This window comes from Aplidium turbinatum, chromosome 2 (genome assembly GCF_918807975.1).
Source record: "Aplidium turbinatum chromosome 2, kaAplTurb1.1, whole genome shotgun sequence".
In the NCBI taxonomy this organism is placed as follows: Eukaryota; Metazoa; Chordata; class Ascidiacea; order Aplousobranchia; family Polyclinidae; genus Aplidium; species Aplidium turbinatum.
The window spans coordinates 15676151-15693375 of NC_137473.1; the positions used below are offsets into that span (position 1 = coordinate 15676151).

The 17225-nt window shown below is 37.2% G+C and overlaps 1 non-coding gene across 1 annotated transcript; it reads right to left on the reverse strand.

Annotated features, from left to right (window-relative positions):
* Positions 1–3310: 3310 nt before the first annotated feature.
* LOC145765790 (U6 spliceosomal RNA) lies at positions 3311–3412 on the reverse strand. The gene has a single exon (XR_014288662.1). It is a non-coding gene; the product is annotated as a U6 spliceosomal RNA (small nuclear RNA).
* Between the last annotated feature and the right edge of the window lie 13813 nt (positions 3413–17225).

Sequence of the window (17225 nt, forward strand, 5' to 3'; positions counted from 1 at the left end):
CAGATGGCATGAAAAGTTTTTTAAAGCTAAATTTACGAAATTCGGCGGTAGGTTTGTTTTAGTCTACTTTATTTACATTTTCATTAAGTGATTAGACAATGTTCCGTTGCCGCACCTTTAAAGCATAATCTTGATTGTCTCTCAAACTTTTATAGGTTCTGAACCACTGAGGCAGACATGGCCACTAAGTTTGATAAAGTTATACTTCTGCTATTAGATGAAATGTTGTTGCATGTGAGTTATTCAATTCCATAGGCGCTGCTGAATAAAAAATCGACTTTGAACTGTGTTGCTCAAACATTATGCCTTGTGAATTGAACCATCGGTAGCCTACTTGAACTACCAGTTTCTTAGTTGCATGAGTTGCATGCCTTACTCTGGCCTACTCATTAGAACAAGCACTAATTTTCACTGAGATTCACTCCAGTGTTGAGCAGAGTGTGATGTTTGAGACTGATTCCATTCCTACTCCATGAAACCAGACCCCAATCCGACTCCAATAAATTTTAAAATTGTAAACTTCGAATCCACTGTAGTCCAATATTAAACCCTGACCCCGACTCAACTTTATGCTTCTCTGATTCGCTCGTCATTGCACAGGACTAGGGAACTGTGTTCTGAAAGCTAGTGATCTACCGTTACCACAACAAAGAACCCACAGCATCAGACAAAAACAATACGTTTGTATCTACACTTGTGAAATAAACAACGATCATGCTGCTAAAAGCGAAACTCCATCTATTATATTTTCTAATATTTCATTATCACACCGGAAGCGACAAATCAGGAAGCGACTAAACACAGCTGTGGCTATGCGACTGAACTAAAATTAAGTGCACAAAGAAATAAAACTGAACATCAACATATGGAAACACTTTACTTTTAACACTTTACTTTTAACACACTTTACTTTTAACACCACTTAACACTACTTTTAACACCACTTACTTTTAACACCACATTTAACACCACTACACTTTACTTTTAACACCACTCAACACTTTGCTTTTAGTTCTGTCGCTATGCGACTGAACTAAAAGTAAAGTGCACAAAGAAATAAAACTGAACATCAACGTATGGAAAGTTTAGCTGCTGCAGTGTAGTGTATTTGGTTTTTATTTTGCAAATTGCAAATCGTTTTCATTTTATTTTTATCTTATAAGCTACTGTAGTCAAAAAAAAAGTTTTAATTTCCTTTCTTGCTTAAAAAAGGTAGGCTATACCTGATGTTTTTGATGCAGTGTGCATTTACCCAGACAACAATCAAGTCTTTCTTGTTCAGTGATTCCATATGCATTGTGCAACGTATGCGGCTAAGTATTAATTTAGTTTGGTTTATTTTGAAGTTTGATGAAATAATTTGTGGGTGCATCAAAGTTTAACTTTGAAGCAAAGCTGTTTCTGGAGCTTGTGTGCTAAGGGATTTTATGATCACGGATACAACCTGTGCCATCGAGTTATATACAACTAGAAATAAATGATACATTGCAATGAGTTCACCCTGTGCATTGTAATGTAGGCTACTTTTGTCTGCTGAATACTGCTTGAAAATAACCTTTGTGGCATGGTTGGCGTTGCATCTTGGTGATAAGTGTGTCCACGAGTTGCGGTATTGTTTCTAAAGCATTCCTTCGATCTGACTCAAGCTGCTAGTTTATTTCTTGCCTTGTTCTTCATTAAGCCTATACCAGCAACGTTGAAAAGCCAGTCTCACACAGTCAGGTTTACGGGAAAAGCATCAGTTTGAATGGTTGAGCTTGCAGCTATTGCATGGAGACAAAGTCGTCTCCATGAAAGCATATGTGGTTGCGTCATCTTTGAGAGCCCATAAACTCTTGGATGTTATCACTTCCGTTGAACATGTTCACAAAATCTGTGTCACTGATCAGATACGAAATTTTAACAAATGGCAAACAATGTCTTGTTAAAAATTAAATGAGCCTGTTCACCAGGCGTTTAGTTAAATAACATGATGGTTTGGTTGGTTTTTGAATCTTTATCATCGGACTCACAAAGCCTGCCGTTCTTAAGTAATTCCTGGTGGTTTTGCATACTTGTAGAGGCTTTTGACGCAATGCCGGTTACCGAGATTGACAGGGTTAAGTTTTTCGATTGTTGAACTGCTGTTGCCGGGGAGTTATTCCATCAGGTGCCGCTGAAATCAGTCCTTAGAATGCGTTGCTCAAGCGCACACCCCCAGAGTCGAAACAGCGCCGCTTGATCTTGAAGCTTTTTCGTTCGCGACGTCCCACTCTAACCAATTGAGCAATCGGGGCGGTTCTTTTGCTACAAACTAAGCTGAACTAGCACAAAATGTATGAGGTGATAATCTATTTTTATTCCTACGTTTCGTCAATCTGACACAACTGATTTGTTCATGGGGCTAGGTCAGGTAGTGACTACCTGTCCAGCATGCAACAACATTTCATCAACCTCTATGGCCGTGCCGGCCTCAATGGCTCAGAATTTATAAAAGTTTGAGAGACAGTCAAGATTATGTTTTAACCCTATCTTAATAAGAGCTGTTTTCGTACGCGGAAAGTACGTCACGGGCTATCTTAGCCCCGTGCTAATTAATCGCTAATAACGGGAGCTATGAAAATCACAGAGCCAGAATATTTTACAAGATAATAGCCATGTGTATTGTGCATATAGAATTTAGTTTTTACCCAACAAATTTATCGAAATAAGTTTTTTGTGGTGAAAAAACGTCAGAAAGTCGGTTTTTATTCGAATTTTCCCAAAATAGCTTCAAAATTGAAATTTTTGAATTATAACATAGAGCAGGGGTCACCAAATGGCGGCCCGCCACGTTGTATCGCTGCGGCCCGCGAAAGGTATCAGCGTACAAGTATAACCAAATTTACTTTTCTTGAGGAGTTAAAGAGCACGAAGGCAAAAAATGCTTTCCGGGAAGCATATTTTCGCTTTGCATACGATTCCAACGACCGACCAATCAAATTATAGTTTAGGCGGGGGTTGCTTAAAGCTATTCCAATGCGATGTCCAGCCACACTGTCCTAGTGGTTGATTAAAACGTCTGTTTTCGAATTTCGAAAATGTCGAGCATACGGTTGCTTATTTTAAGTTTGCAAATGTTATTTGAACACTGGTGTGCGTTTCACCGTTATTGTGTTTCACGACCAGTGTTCTCTTTATGCAAGTTTTTGTTAGCAAAATAGATCGGTGTGCCAACTCAATTTATAATAAATTGGCAAAATATTATATATAAATTTAAAGACTTTTTCTGATTGTATTATGAAAATATTTAGCTTAGTACTGCAAAATGTTTTTTTCTTCTTTTTTTTAAAGAAATATAAAACGCTTCATGATTTCGCGTGTCATCTTGCGCAGGGGCCATGCTAATCTTCTCTGTATCGTTCCAATTTTAGTATATCTACTGCCGAAGCAAGTTCTGCAAAATGTTGTTAATCAACAAATTCTTGCCACGCTGATAAGCATCGCAAGTGACAGTTGTCTATAACAAAAGAAAGACAGTTTTATAGACTCTCACAAAAAGGATGAAAAACCAACTCATTGCTTTTTTAAAGGGAATACTGTTCATGAATTACGGTAAAATTACGATTTTTGGATGATTTCTACAAGCATTTGTTTCATGGTGCCTGGCTTCTTTTTTCCTGTTATTGGAGCCTATTTTTGCTGATATGTTTGTAGGTCACTATTGTTGCCTGTATTGCGATGTGTCAAACATTTCCTTGTTTACTAAAATTGTTAATTGCAACATATCTTTTGTGAAACGAAGTGACAACACCACTCTTGCTTGGCGATGAATATTCTGATGAAGCCGCTCGCCTCGCTATAAGTGCGCAAAACAAGTGGCCTCGTTTATTAGGCATTGTTAAAAAACAGTCAAAAATGTTGTGAAAGGAGCTTGGCCTGGCAGTAGCGTTGTTCGATTAATTTTGTTGCTGCGGTATTCTAACATAAATATGAACAACATGTAACGCTGGATACTGGGTACGAAATGCGTTCTTTTTTAGCATAAGAGTCAACCTACCTAACATTTTATTAGTGCGGCCCGCCACAGCTCTCCTTAGTGCCAAAGAGGCCTGCATGTTGATTGGATGGTCTGAATGGCTAGCGTGGAAGCTACACCGTTATGGTTGGCGAATCGCAGCTGCTCGCTGTACTAGCGAGTGCTCAGCCTTGTGCTGATAGCCGGGAAGAACGCCCCCTTCTTCACAATGTCCTCTGCCCTGGCGCGTGCTGGTTTTGTTGGCTCTTTCTTTGTTTCCACAAAGATAAGAGTTAAACTCTGGTAAAGCGGTGGTCGAATACCTTTGTGGCAGAATTAGTGGTGCGATACTGACGAGCCCAGCCTCATGGGCGAAACACGGTGTCTATCGCTGTCAATTCTTGCTACAAATCGGCTGCCGAGAAACATATTGTTGATTGGATGGTCTGAATGGCTAGCGTGGAAGCTACACCGTTATGGTTGGCGAATCGCAGCTGCTCGCTGTACTAGTGAGTGCTCAGCCTTGTGCTGATAGCCGGGAAGAACGCCCCCTTCTTCACAATTAACATATATAGGCTATAACTAGCATTGCACCAAAATGTCTAGCTACATGAGACGAAATGCTTATTGTGAAGGGCAGGAAGGTGGAAAAATGACCAGTTTAGGTTTAGAAAAATCGCAAAGAATAAAAAACTAAAAGTCAAGAAACTTCACATTTCTAGCATATTACCTTCTGTGAAATATTTTACTACTAGAGTGGGGAATCCTCATAAAACCCCGTGTCGCTACAAATAGGGTTAAAGGTGCGGCAGTGGCACATTGTCTATTCACTTTGTGAAAACGAAGCAAAGTAGACTAAAACTGACCTACCGCCGAATTTCGTAAGTTTAGCTTTAAAAAATGTGCATGATATCTGGTAATGTAAAAACTGTCAAAAAACAATTATGTATTTACTTGTGTTCTTTTTGAAATCTTGAGTTAAGAAAACACCTTTTGTAGGTGGCTCCAATGAAAGCTTTTAGGCACTAAAATTGAAACTACGTTTAATAACTCAGATGGTGTTCAGTTAAAGGAGAAAACCAAACCAATACAATTTTCGATATCTAAACAATACGTTAATTAAAATGACAATGGCATCGAATCGATTTGTTTGAGATAATTTGGTTTGCATCATTCAACTAAAAATGGATTCCTTTGTTTGAGATGTGTTAAAACATTGGAATCAAACCACGATCGATTGTCGACATATGACAAATACATCGACCTTGTCAACGTCATGTCTACAAACTACGCAGAAGACAAATGGAAAGTTGATGAAGACGGAGAACCTTTTCTACAAAGTATTTGCTATTTCAGTTTTCAAAGACCAAAAGTATCCTCATGCTTTTATCTGCAAATCAACTATTGGGTGAAATTAGAAAAACAATGCCAGAAACTTCAAACCATCAAGCTTCCGGCACATAAAGAATCGGATTGAACAAGCGGATTGAAAAAAAAGCTGATTGAAAAAGGTGAAATTAGTTTACAATACGATTGCATCACTCTGTTTAAGACTATCTATAGCGATACGGGGCTTTATGAGGACGCCCCACACTAATAGTGAAATATATCTCAGAAGAAAATATGCTAGAAATGCGAAATTTCTTAACTTTTAGTTTTTCATTTTTGTGAATGTTCTGAACCTACACTGGTCATTTTTCTACTTTCCTGCCCTTCACAATAAGCATTTCGTCGCAGGTGAGTAGACATTTTCGTACAATGCTAGATATATCTAATTTAATGCAAGTGAAATATAAATGTTAGTGCATTTACTTTGAAATGTAAAAACGCCCAAAATTGCCTTATATTTATGAGTAAAAGTAATTTTTTGTTTAGTTTAGCATTACTTTATGTTATAATTCAAAAATTTCAATTTTGAAGCTATTTTTGGGAAAGTAAAACTAAAACCGACTTTCTGATGTCTTTTCATTTCAAACACTTTATTTCAATAAATTTGTTGGGTAAAAATGTAATTTCTATACGCACAATACACATGGCTATTTTCTTGTAAAATATTTTGGCTCTGTGATATTCATAGCTCCCGTTATTAGCGATTAATTAGCACGGGGCCAAGATAGCCCGTGACGTGCTTTCCGCGTACGAAAACAGCTCTTATTAAGATAGGGTTAAAAGAGCTGGCATTGAGGAAATTTTGATTTTCATGGATACCAAGGTCACGCTAGAAAATAGGCCTACACGTATGCGCCTGACCACATAGGCATTTAATTAACCGCAAAATAAATTTGCGTCGTTCTATTGCAGTCCCTGTTGAATTCAAAATCAATATGTGAGGGTTGGTTGCAGCAATATACAGGACGTTTCTCCGATAACAATATCCAACAATTCAACATATACTGTACAACAAGAGGCTACATGCAAAAAGATGACTTTGTGGTGTATAAGCAAGCCATTTGATCAAAACAATCAACTAGAATTATGCCAAAAGAGCGTAGGCCTACTAGACTTTTTAGTATACCCTCTTATTCGGCTTATCATCGAAAAGCAAATTATTTAGAAGTTTTGTAATTTGGTTACGTGGCAAGGCAATGTTTTTGTGAAAACTAAACATACCAGTTTTTTTTTTCTGCAATAATCTTGCAGAGTGATTTTTCTCATATAAATTGAAGTCCCATAATACTTTCCACCACATCTATACACTCAATGAAAAATGATTGTCGTATTGCCGTGCCAGCTTTTCCAGCTGTGTATTTTGCAATTGTTAAGATATAAACATATGCTTTCATATGCTTTCATATGCTTTCATGCATTCGCTTTCATATGCTTTCACGCACCATACGGCGTTGGGATGCTGTTAGATACAACACGAGACACTGTTAGAGTTGCAGTAAACACAAAAACATACTTTCACTCTGACTTGGGAGAGACTTTTTTCGGATGAAAATTTTTCTTTAACTTGTTAAATCTCCAGCTAGTTGTCCTTTCAATTGAGTTGACATAGCATCACTTTCATTGTCTGAACTATCATCAAAGCTATGATTATATTAACTGTTGTTTTCACAGTGCTTGCCATTTCATCAGGTTGAGATAGCATTGCATTTTCTTCATCAGTTTATCATCAGTGTCTTAGACAGAATAACAAAGGACTACGTCATCCACCGTTTGCCTTACAGCCGCTATTTTCATAAGAAAAGCAAACCTTTGGTAGGCTATATAGAAATTGAACTGTTTTTAAAGCAAAATTTAATGTTACCTTGCAATGAATAGAAATGATATATATATTAGAACCGGTAGATCTTCTATATCGTTTTACTGCTTCTAAATCTTTATCTATTTCTAATTTTCAAAATCTTACCACTTCACTCTTACTGTAATTCCGCTACTTGTAGCTGCACCTACCCTGAAAGTTTCTTTGATTAACTTAAAATTTTCTCTGGTGAAAAAGCTCAAACATATAATAAGTCTATTGACTGAAACTATTTTTCAACCATACTGTAAGCTATGCTATATGCAAATGCAAGTGGTATCAGAAGTTACATTGCCAACTGCTTTTCAACTTATGTCGCTAACCTGATTACTTATTTGTAGTTGGAGAGAGTGCCCAACAGTGCCCCGGGTGCCTACAGTGCCCCTCCCATCGTTTTTCGCAATCCGTGACAAATTATTCACTCAACTGTACATTACCATGGTCACGTGGTCCGTAGAAGCTGCTGAAACTAAGTTAGGCAGAAATAAGTCATTGCTTGTTGTTGGCAGAAATGAAAGTTTGTTTTAGGGGATAAAAAGTAAATTTTCAAAACTTTATAACTTTTTTTGTTGCAGTTTTTACGGTGGCTTCAGGGATGCTTCACAAGTTTTTCATGCTTGGTCAGTCACTAGACTAGGTTTCAGTAATAACGTTTCAGATCGTAGGCCTCGGTAAAAAAAACTGACGCCATCTTATCTTGTAGGCCCGTGGTTCCAACAGTGCCCCATCCTGAAGTCTCCTACAGTGCCCCGGTGGAGCACTGTTGGAAGCCATGAGATTTTATTAATCAATATGCAGTGCCAAAATGATTATCAACATTTTATGTTATATCAACAATATTATAGGTGTTGGGGAGTTTTTGGTAGCCTGTGTTTCTAAGTTTCGGCTGTGGAAGAAGCTTCGTGCTTGAACTATATGTAGGCCTATTGTTTAGTAATTTTGTCTGTCAAATTTAGTTATTTTGCTCCATAAACCAAGCCATTTCTTGTGAACCACATGCCAATATAGGCCTACCAAAGTGTGTTGTGTCTGTATCTTGTGTTAATCATACCTTCCATGTGGCCAAATCAATGATGTCTTTAATCTCCTGCATTGATTGATTGAATTTTTATCCTCGGACTGGAAAAGCTTCTTGCAGAGCTTAATCCTGGCAGTTTCGCATACTTGTAGAAGCTTTGAATTACTGACGCAGGCCCGGTCACCGAGATTGACAGAGTGAAGTTTCCGATTGTTGAAGTCTTGTTGCCGGTGAACTATTCCATCCATTAGATGCCTCTGAATGGAGAGCAGTCCTTAACGTGCGTTGCTCAAGCGCACACCCCGAGAGTCGAACTTGCGCCGCTTGATCTTAAAACTTCTTCGTTCCAGAAGTGACGCGCTAACCAATTGAGCTATCGGGGCTATTATTGCATGTTCTTTCACTGATTGACTGTTGAATAAACACCTTCCTTATTGCAATTGGTAGTTAGGGTTAGGTCATAACAACAAAGCTTTTAAAAAAGTAATTACAGCAACTTGGGCTGTTCTATAAACTACAGCTCAGTGTGTTCGCATGGTTCCTTGGAACCTTTTCGCATTATTTCGTTTAAGCACAGTCACCACGACGGGCAGATAGCGTGTCCTACATGCAGGACTGGATTTCAGCCGGAGCGGTCCGGAGCGCCGCTCCGGAAGCTCGATCAAAAAAATGACTTCTCCGGAACGGCGCTCCGGAAGCTCAAATATTTTATACTCTTATTATGCTTTGCCCTGTTCAGTAAAAGTATATCTATAATTCTTAATGAGTCGACCACGTTAAATCGGGTATTCACTCTGATAATATATCTTCGTAGGCTACCAGTCTTGACGGAAGCGAACCTGTGAATGTATTTGTCTTATTGAGCTATCTATTCTTACGACGAATGGCATCTATGATTCCCTGAAGAGCTGCTTAAAATCATACGGCATGTCTACAACATTTTTATCTTCTTGTTTGATTGGTGTTATATGTGATGGCGCGGCTGTGATGATAGGTCGCAAAAATGGTGTAGCAAAATGGCTTTGTGATTAATTTCCAGACATTGTGGTGTGGTATTGTGCAAGTGCAACCATAGATTGGAACTATCGGTTCGTCATCCTGTAAAATCAGTCAGTAATTTGAATCGATTTCCATCTTTTATGGACAAACGCTATAGCCTTTACCACGCTTCTCCTAACAATAGCAGGGAATTTGGTGAATGCGCAGCGACTGTTGAAGTGCAGTTGTTGAAAATCGGAAGGGTAGGCCTACTGGACACGCGTTGGGTAGCCTCGAGATTCCGCACAGTTAGTGCCATCTGGAATGATTTCCCAGCACTTGTCGAATTTTTCAAAAAGGGGGCTATTAGCGACACAAGAGATTCTCGGGTAGCCTACGTGCGAAATATCAAGAACTCTTGTCGAAGATAACATCCACGGATTTCTTGTTGGACTTGGCTTTGATGTACGAATACTCGCAAGAATTATCCGAAATAGCCTAAGTCTTAAACTGTAAAACAAAGCATGTAGGCTACTATTTGAGATGCAGTTAACAAAATTAATAATCTTGCCAAATTATTTGAAAAACGAAGGAACGAACCCGGACGACATTATGGCATTGCTAAGGATGCTGAAGAAAACTTAGAGTTCAAAGGTGTAGAATTACATGTAAACAATTGCAGAAATAGCCCGCTAATCAATCCCAGCATCTTCTACACTGTAAATCAAAAAGTGTAGTTTTAACCACTTCTAGGGTGGTCTAAAAATTCCACTTCTACTTTTTCATTTCCACCCCATAGCCTATTGGGAAAGATGGTCATTTCCACCCTACCAAAGGGTAGTATTTTCCACCCAACAGAGAAGGGTGTATAATAGGGTGGCTCGTTTTTGAACTTTTTTTTTAAATTCTCTCGGGGTAGTGGGGAAATGGTGCCAATGAGTGAGAAAACAATCATGACAAAATTTGAGATTTGTAAAAAATTGTCTTCAGCCTCCTCATGGGGCCCAAAAATCGAAAAATGGGGTCAAAAACGCAATTTTTTTTTTAAATATTTTTAGTTTGGGTAGATACAATATTGTTTAGATATGTCTAATTAGCCTAAGAAAAAAAATTGGAGTCATTTGAACTATTCCTTCAGCTTCCTCACAGCTTCTGAAAATTTCCCTTTTGCTGAAAATTTCGCATTTTTGTGGGTGGGTACATGATACATAATTGCGTTAGACATTTTGCCAGCTATAAAACGTCATTGTATTTCTCTTTATAGGCCTGCCCTGAGCTGTTGCGTCATTTTTTAATGAAATTGGGTTAATTTGGTAGGAAAAAGTGACGTCTTTTATTTGAATTTACGTCACTGACAAAGTTTGTAGTTATGTAACCACAAACAAAAATGCGAAATTTTCAGCAAAATAAAAATTTTTAGAAGCTGTGAGGAAGCTGAAGGAATCATTCAAATGACTCCAATTTTTTTTTATAGGTTATTTAGATATATCTAAACAATATTGTATCTACCCAAACTAAAAATATTTAAAAAAAAAATTGCGTTTTTGACCCCATTTTTCGATTTTTGGGCCCCATGAGGAGGCTGAAGACAATTTTTTACAAATCTCAAATTTTGTCATGATTGTTTTCTCACTCATTGGCACCATTTCCCCACTACCCCGAGAGAATTTAAAAAAAAAAGTTCAAAAACGAGCCACCCTAGTGTATAATCACTTAGGAAATTCCATCCAAGATCGCTTGTTGAATTCAGCAGACTTGTCATTTATTAACAGCTGAAAAATACTTGATTCAACTATTTGGCCAGAGGACACAGTAATGACACACGGAGAAAACGAAATCATTGAAGTGACAAAGAGATTGCGCTTAAATAAACGCGAAGCTGCTGTGAGAGGACTTCGTGAATATATAACTACGAAAAGAAGATCCCAGAGTCTTGTTCCTCTCTTTATTAGCTTTTGAGGTCGAGGGTCTACCCTTTTACCCTACCCCAAGTTGTAGAATCAAAAGATTTCAAAGGTCCTATAAAAGTAGGAAACTTGAAACAAAAGAAACAAAATAAAAACAAGTTTCTTGGTTTAATGATTGTAAAATAAAACTTTTAAAAAGAAAACAAAAGTAATTTTTTAGAGTCTTGAAACTAAAATTTTTATGGGGTCCTAAATTAAAACACCGGTCATGGTAGTTCTTTTGGTAATTGTTGTAAAGTTTTTACCGGAGCCATCATACTCTTTAAATTCTCTAAAACTTATTCTAGATGCTTTATCATAAAAAATAATTAAATAATTTTTTAATTTTTTGTTAGCGGTTTTGACCTCGTAGACCACCTTTGTGTTCACCAAGTTGTCTTATTGGGCCTATCATTTCAGCTGCCCAGCAAGGATCTTGTGAAGTTTAAAATTCTCAGTTTAGTTTTATAAAGTGTTACAACTTAGTAGCTTCGTTTGTTTGATTACCCAAATTATATTCAGGTCCCCAAATGCTTTCTTGAAATAGTGGTAGCACTTGTTTTCGTGATGTAATGATGATCTAAACTCGTCTAAACTACAAATATGTAGGCCTAATCATGTCAGTGAAGAAAGTTTAAAAGCAGTTTGCAATTATACTTCTGATACCACTTGCATTTGCATATAGCATAGCCTTTGGTTGAAAAATGGTTTCAGTCAATAGTCTTATTATGTTTGTGCCTTTTCACCAGAGCAAATCGTTATGTTAATCAAATGACATTTTTCATGGCAGGTGCAGCGACACGTGGTGGAATTACATTAAGAATATAATGGTAAAATTTTGAAAATTAGAAATCAATAAAGATTTAGAAGCAGTAGTGCACGGCGGTGGGATGGCGCGGCGGATAAGGCGCTCGCTTTCCAAGCTTAGTTCGACTACTGGCTTTAGCTGGTTGTTGACAAACACCGCTCACCTCTACCCAGGGTGTAATAAATTGGGTGGGCGTAGTTGCTGAAGGAAAGGCGGCCGAGAGAAAGGAACTGGCCACCCTTCTCTCGTTAGTGCCGAAGGCTTGGTGTAATGAGAACCTTCTCATCTCAGGATGCTTGGAGCAAGTATGGACTCACCTTTACCTACCATTAGTGTAGTATAGAAGATCTACAAGTTCTGCGTATATGTACCATTTGTATTTATTGCAAGGTAACATTACATTTTTTTTAAAACATTTCAATTTTTATATACCGAAGGTTTGCTTTTCTTATAAAAGTAGTGGCTGTAAGGCGTACGGTGAATGAATTAGTCCCTTGTATTTCTGTCTAAGACACTAACGATGGAACCATCTGATGAAGAAAATAGAATACTAAAGCTAATGAAATGACAAGCAGTGTGACAATCATAGCTTTGATGATGGTTCAGATAATGAAAGTGATTTCACTTCAACTCAATTGAAAAAACTAGCTGGAGATTTAATAAGTGAAAGAAAAAGTGCCATCTGGAAAAAGTCTCTCCAAGTCAGAGTGAAAAAAATGTATGCTCGTAATGTTTTTACTGCGACTTTAAGAGTGTCTCGTGTTGTATCTAACAGCATCCTAACGCCGTATGGTGCGTGAAAGCATATGATTCATGAAACTATATCTTAAAGGCATATTCAATGAAATTTTCAAACTGGAATTAAGCATTAAAATGCGTAAACTGAACACTCAAGAATACATTTTTAAAAAAATTATCGAAAAAAAATGGTTTTCAATGGCGCTGGCAAGGCCCAAAGTCCAATGTTTCATTTATTTTTTATTTTTTTCAAAATGACCAAAAAGTGGAAACACTGCTAAAGTATACGTCATAAAGTCCAAGAGCTCCAGCAGGGTTAAGGCAATTTGGTCTCCAGCAGGGTTAAGGCAATTAAATTTCTCGAATTTGGCTTTTTTTAAAGCCGTTTGGCCTTAGAAATTATACGTTTGGCCTTTTTCTAGATTTGGCCTTAAATTTGGCCTTTTTTTAATTTAATCTTTAAAATGCATAATAATCAATATTTCTCATATATCGTAACTTTACCAGATGAAAACCGTATTCACCATTGTTCAATACATGTTCTATACTTGTTAAATACTTGTAATGTGACGCCGAGTCAGACTGCGCTCCCCTCTAAGCCAGCCAGTGGTGCCAGATGTCACCACTGTAGCGGATTAAAACTTATCTGCTACAGTCCTCTTATTATATACATATACTTGCTACTTTCAGAATTATTTTTGCTATAATTTATTAAAATCCGCTATAAGTCATAAGATATCGATAAATATGAATGTTATAGACATTATTTTGGAATTATAATGTTAACGCTCAAAAGTAGGTGGCCTACACAGAAATGTAACGACTATCGTGTTCACTTTTCAGTTCAATTTATTTTTGTTTTGTTGGCAAAAAAGAAAAAAACAAAAATATACAAAAACACAATAAACACAAATAATTCGCACAACAAGGATGGCAGCGAAAGACCAAAAGGTCACTAAAGTCAGCTGCATTTTCGATCGATCGGTAGTCCAACATAACCGCTGGCTTGCCAGCAGAGCATGCTTTCAGAAATTCAGTTGTTGAGCAATACAAGTGATTCGTGGTTGTGCAATTGAGTGCGTTTCAAATTACCATTATTGTGATGTTATAAATAAATTTGTGATGAGCAAATATATTATTGATCATAGACTTGTTACAAAAGAATCTTTTTTTAATAATTACTGTAGTAATGTTCACTTAAATGATACATACATCATTCATTCATTTATTTTTAGTCATTAACGCGTCCGGGACGAAAAAGATACTAACTAAGTATAGTAACTACAATAGTCGATATAGGCCTACCAGGACGTTAATGAACGGGAAATGGTGGCAAAACCTTGGAAGGTTTAAAACGTGCCTGAATAGTAAATAATGTAGTATAGCCTAGCCTGTATGTCTGTAGTTAGCACGGCCAAAAAACCAAAAAAACAAACAGAAGCACACATGTAGCAATAAATGATAGCCTAATGAAAAGTGTTGTGGTTTGCATTTTCCAGTTTCAATATTAATGTGGATGAGCAGTCATCATAATAAAAATAGGATGGAGAAAGAAAACCAGGCATAAAAGAAACCCATCCTTAAGCAAAAGCCCGTTTCGATGCGGCCCAGGAGAGCAAAGTGTTGAGCTCTTCCCATGGTCAGACTGCACATCACGCAGTAGCCTACGACGATTGAGGAATTTAGACGACATGAACATAAATTATTCAATTATGACGATATGAATTTAGCTTTATTTACTGACAACATTTTAATATTGATTGCCTTCATATTTGACCTTCTTATGAAAAGTGTTCAGGTCTGTTCGACACTACAGTAAGACTCTTTCCTGTTGGACCATTCCTTTCATACCTTGCTAAGGTATTGCCTTTGTAGCGGACGTCGAGTGGTCTAAACATCCTCCCATACCTAGCTGTAGCTGCTACAGCAACATCCCGGGTACTAGCGTGTAGTGGGGATAATCTTGAGAACAATACCTTGCTTTTTTTGCGAGTAAGAGTTTATTACAAAGAAATGAATGAACTTCCACGTCGGAACGTTGTAGCCAAATAATGCCTTGAATTCAAATAGAACGAGCTAAACTAATTCAGAACATGAAAAACTACACTACAACCATAATTAAACTAACACCGTGACTTTCGAAAAAGGCATCCGTGACAAACTGACTGAGAAAATAAGGCACCACACAACTAGCCGACAGAAACCATACTGGAAACTCACAAACTGACTGTGTTTATTTAACGCTGAACGAATGATTTAAAGGGGCTTATTCATGACGTACTCAACAGAGGCCATGTCATCGTGCGTGCTGGAGTCAAAACTGGAGGCGAACATGTTTTCATGACTTTGACATACCATATTGAAAAGATATGTATAAAAAGTTGAAGTGAACGTTTTTCACCTTAAATATTTGTCTTATATGAAAAAGTTTGCTAGAAAATCAATTTTTAATTGTATATTCATTCGCCATTTGCGCAAGCATACTAAAACGATGCAGAGTTGCCAGGTGTGAAAACCCCAACAGATATCTGTGTGCTTTAATCGGTACTGTCCCGTTGTTCTGTTATTGAATTTGCAGAATTGTTTTAACATACCCTTCTTTGAACAGGAAAAATCTACAAGAACTATCTTTACTTTTCAAAAGCGCAGAAAAGTCTTAGTTTTTAAAATACTTTTTTTTTCTTTCAATTTTAATATAATTCCTATGTGATGAAACTTTACTAAACGTTTCATTTAGCAGCTTTATCTGCGGTTTTTATAATTTATATATTGAACAATTTTTTTAATTTTACTCAGCTTTGTTTTGAAAATTGCACTCCTTTTCATGGCATTTCCTTTAAAAAGTTAATTGTTTTAAACTTCTGGCAACACTGATATTGTGTTCAATAATTGAATTAGGTTTTGCGGTGGTTTTTAAGGTGCTTGCTGTTGAAATGTTATTTAGGGTAGGATATTTGGATAAATGAAATGTTGATTTATTGAAATACTGGCCATGCAAACAAATATTGAGTACCGAGGCTGAAGGCTAGCTAGCGAATGCCGGTAGCCGCGTCGGTTTTGGTAAAATAATGTTAGGCTACTTGAGGGCACACCCAGAAGTGTTATGAAATTGTGTGAAAAGTAACTTACTGTACGGTACCTTTGAGAATGATGGGAATTGTTGAGGCTAGCTTTGTTTTTTTTCCAAATTGGTGTAGCTGTTTTTATTTTTAGTAGAGTTGTAGTATATTAAACGCATGATTGCAGGGTCAGCCTTCAGCTCTTGAGCCTAAAATTGCTTGCATGGTCAGTATTTCAAGGTCGCCATGGCTCAGACAAATCTAGAAATCCTATGCAGCATTTTGAAATTCTACTTTAAAAAAATAATTGCTTAGTCTGGCTAGACTTGTGCAGGCTAATACTTTGCTACACTGTAGAACAGTACAGCAAAAATGTGGCATGAAGGCACCCAGGAATTAAGAGACACTCTTATTTTCGAACCTGGTTTTAAAATTTTGTTGCCGTCTAAAATACCCGATTGTTCTATACTGTGCATGTAGTATAAATAGGAATGGTCTAATGTGGTATAAGAAGGAATAGTCTAACAAACGCTTTTAAGTTTGTGTGCATTAATAAAAATTTAGTCTCCAATTTTGAGACCAGCAAAGTTTTTTAAAAAAAAGCAAAACGTTAACATGTTTAGATTGTTCTTATAAAAACTATGCATTTAAATTGTGCTGCTTAAAGTTTGATAAGTTGAATTTGGTCAGTTCATGCGGTCTCAAAGCATCATTTGTGACCTTAATTTTGTCAAACTTGTGCCATTGCAAAGTGTAGCCTATAGTTAGGGGTCTGCTACTATTCGGTGAGTCTGATTCGGTGAGTCCGATTCGGTTAGTCTGATTCGGTGAGTTCCTAACTTCTAACCCCTAACCTTAAGCCCTAAACCCTAACCCTAAAACGGCAATGATAATTAGGCTACGGTACCCGATAATTTAAAAAAAAAATTGAAAAAATCCCCCGTTAAGGGATCGGACTCACCGAATCGGACTAACCGAATCGGACTCACCGAATCGGACTCACCGAATCGGACTCACTGAAACGGGCCATTCCGATAGTTAGTGCAGGCATAGTTTTCATTACATCTTCATGTATATTTCACAGTATGTTAAGAGGTTATTTGATATTTAATTAAGATGGGTAGAAAATGTTGTGTGACTAATTGCCATGGAAATTATGATGAGGCAAACAAAGAAACAACTTTTCGTTTACCTCGAAATCCTGAAGAGAAATATACCATATATATGTGTGACTAATTGCCATGGAAATTATGATGAAGCAAACAAAGAAACAACTTTTCGTTTACCTCGAAATCCTGAAGAGAAATATACCATATATATGCATATACCAGGTGACACAGTTTGCCAATGGGTACTTTATGGTTATATCATGTTTCATGAAGTTGTTAACCACTGTTGCAGAACCTCGTTATGTCGTGTTTTTCACTTTATATCAGATCAATACCAGTTATCTGTGAA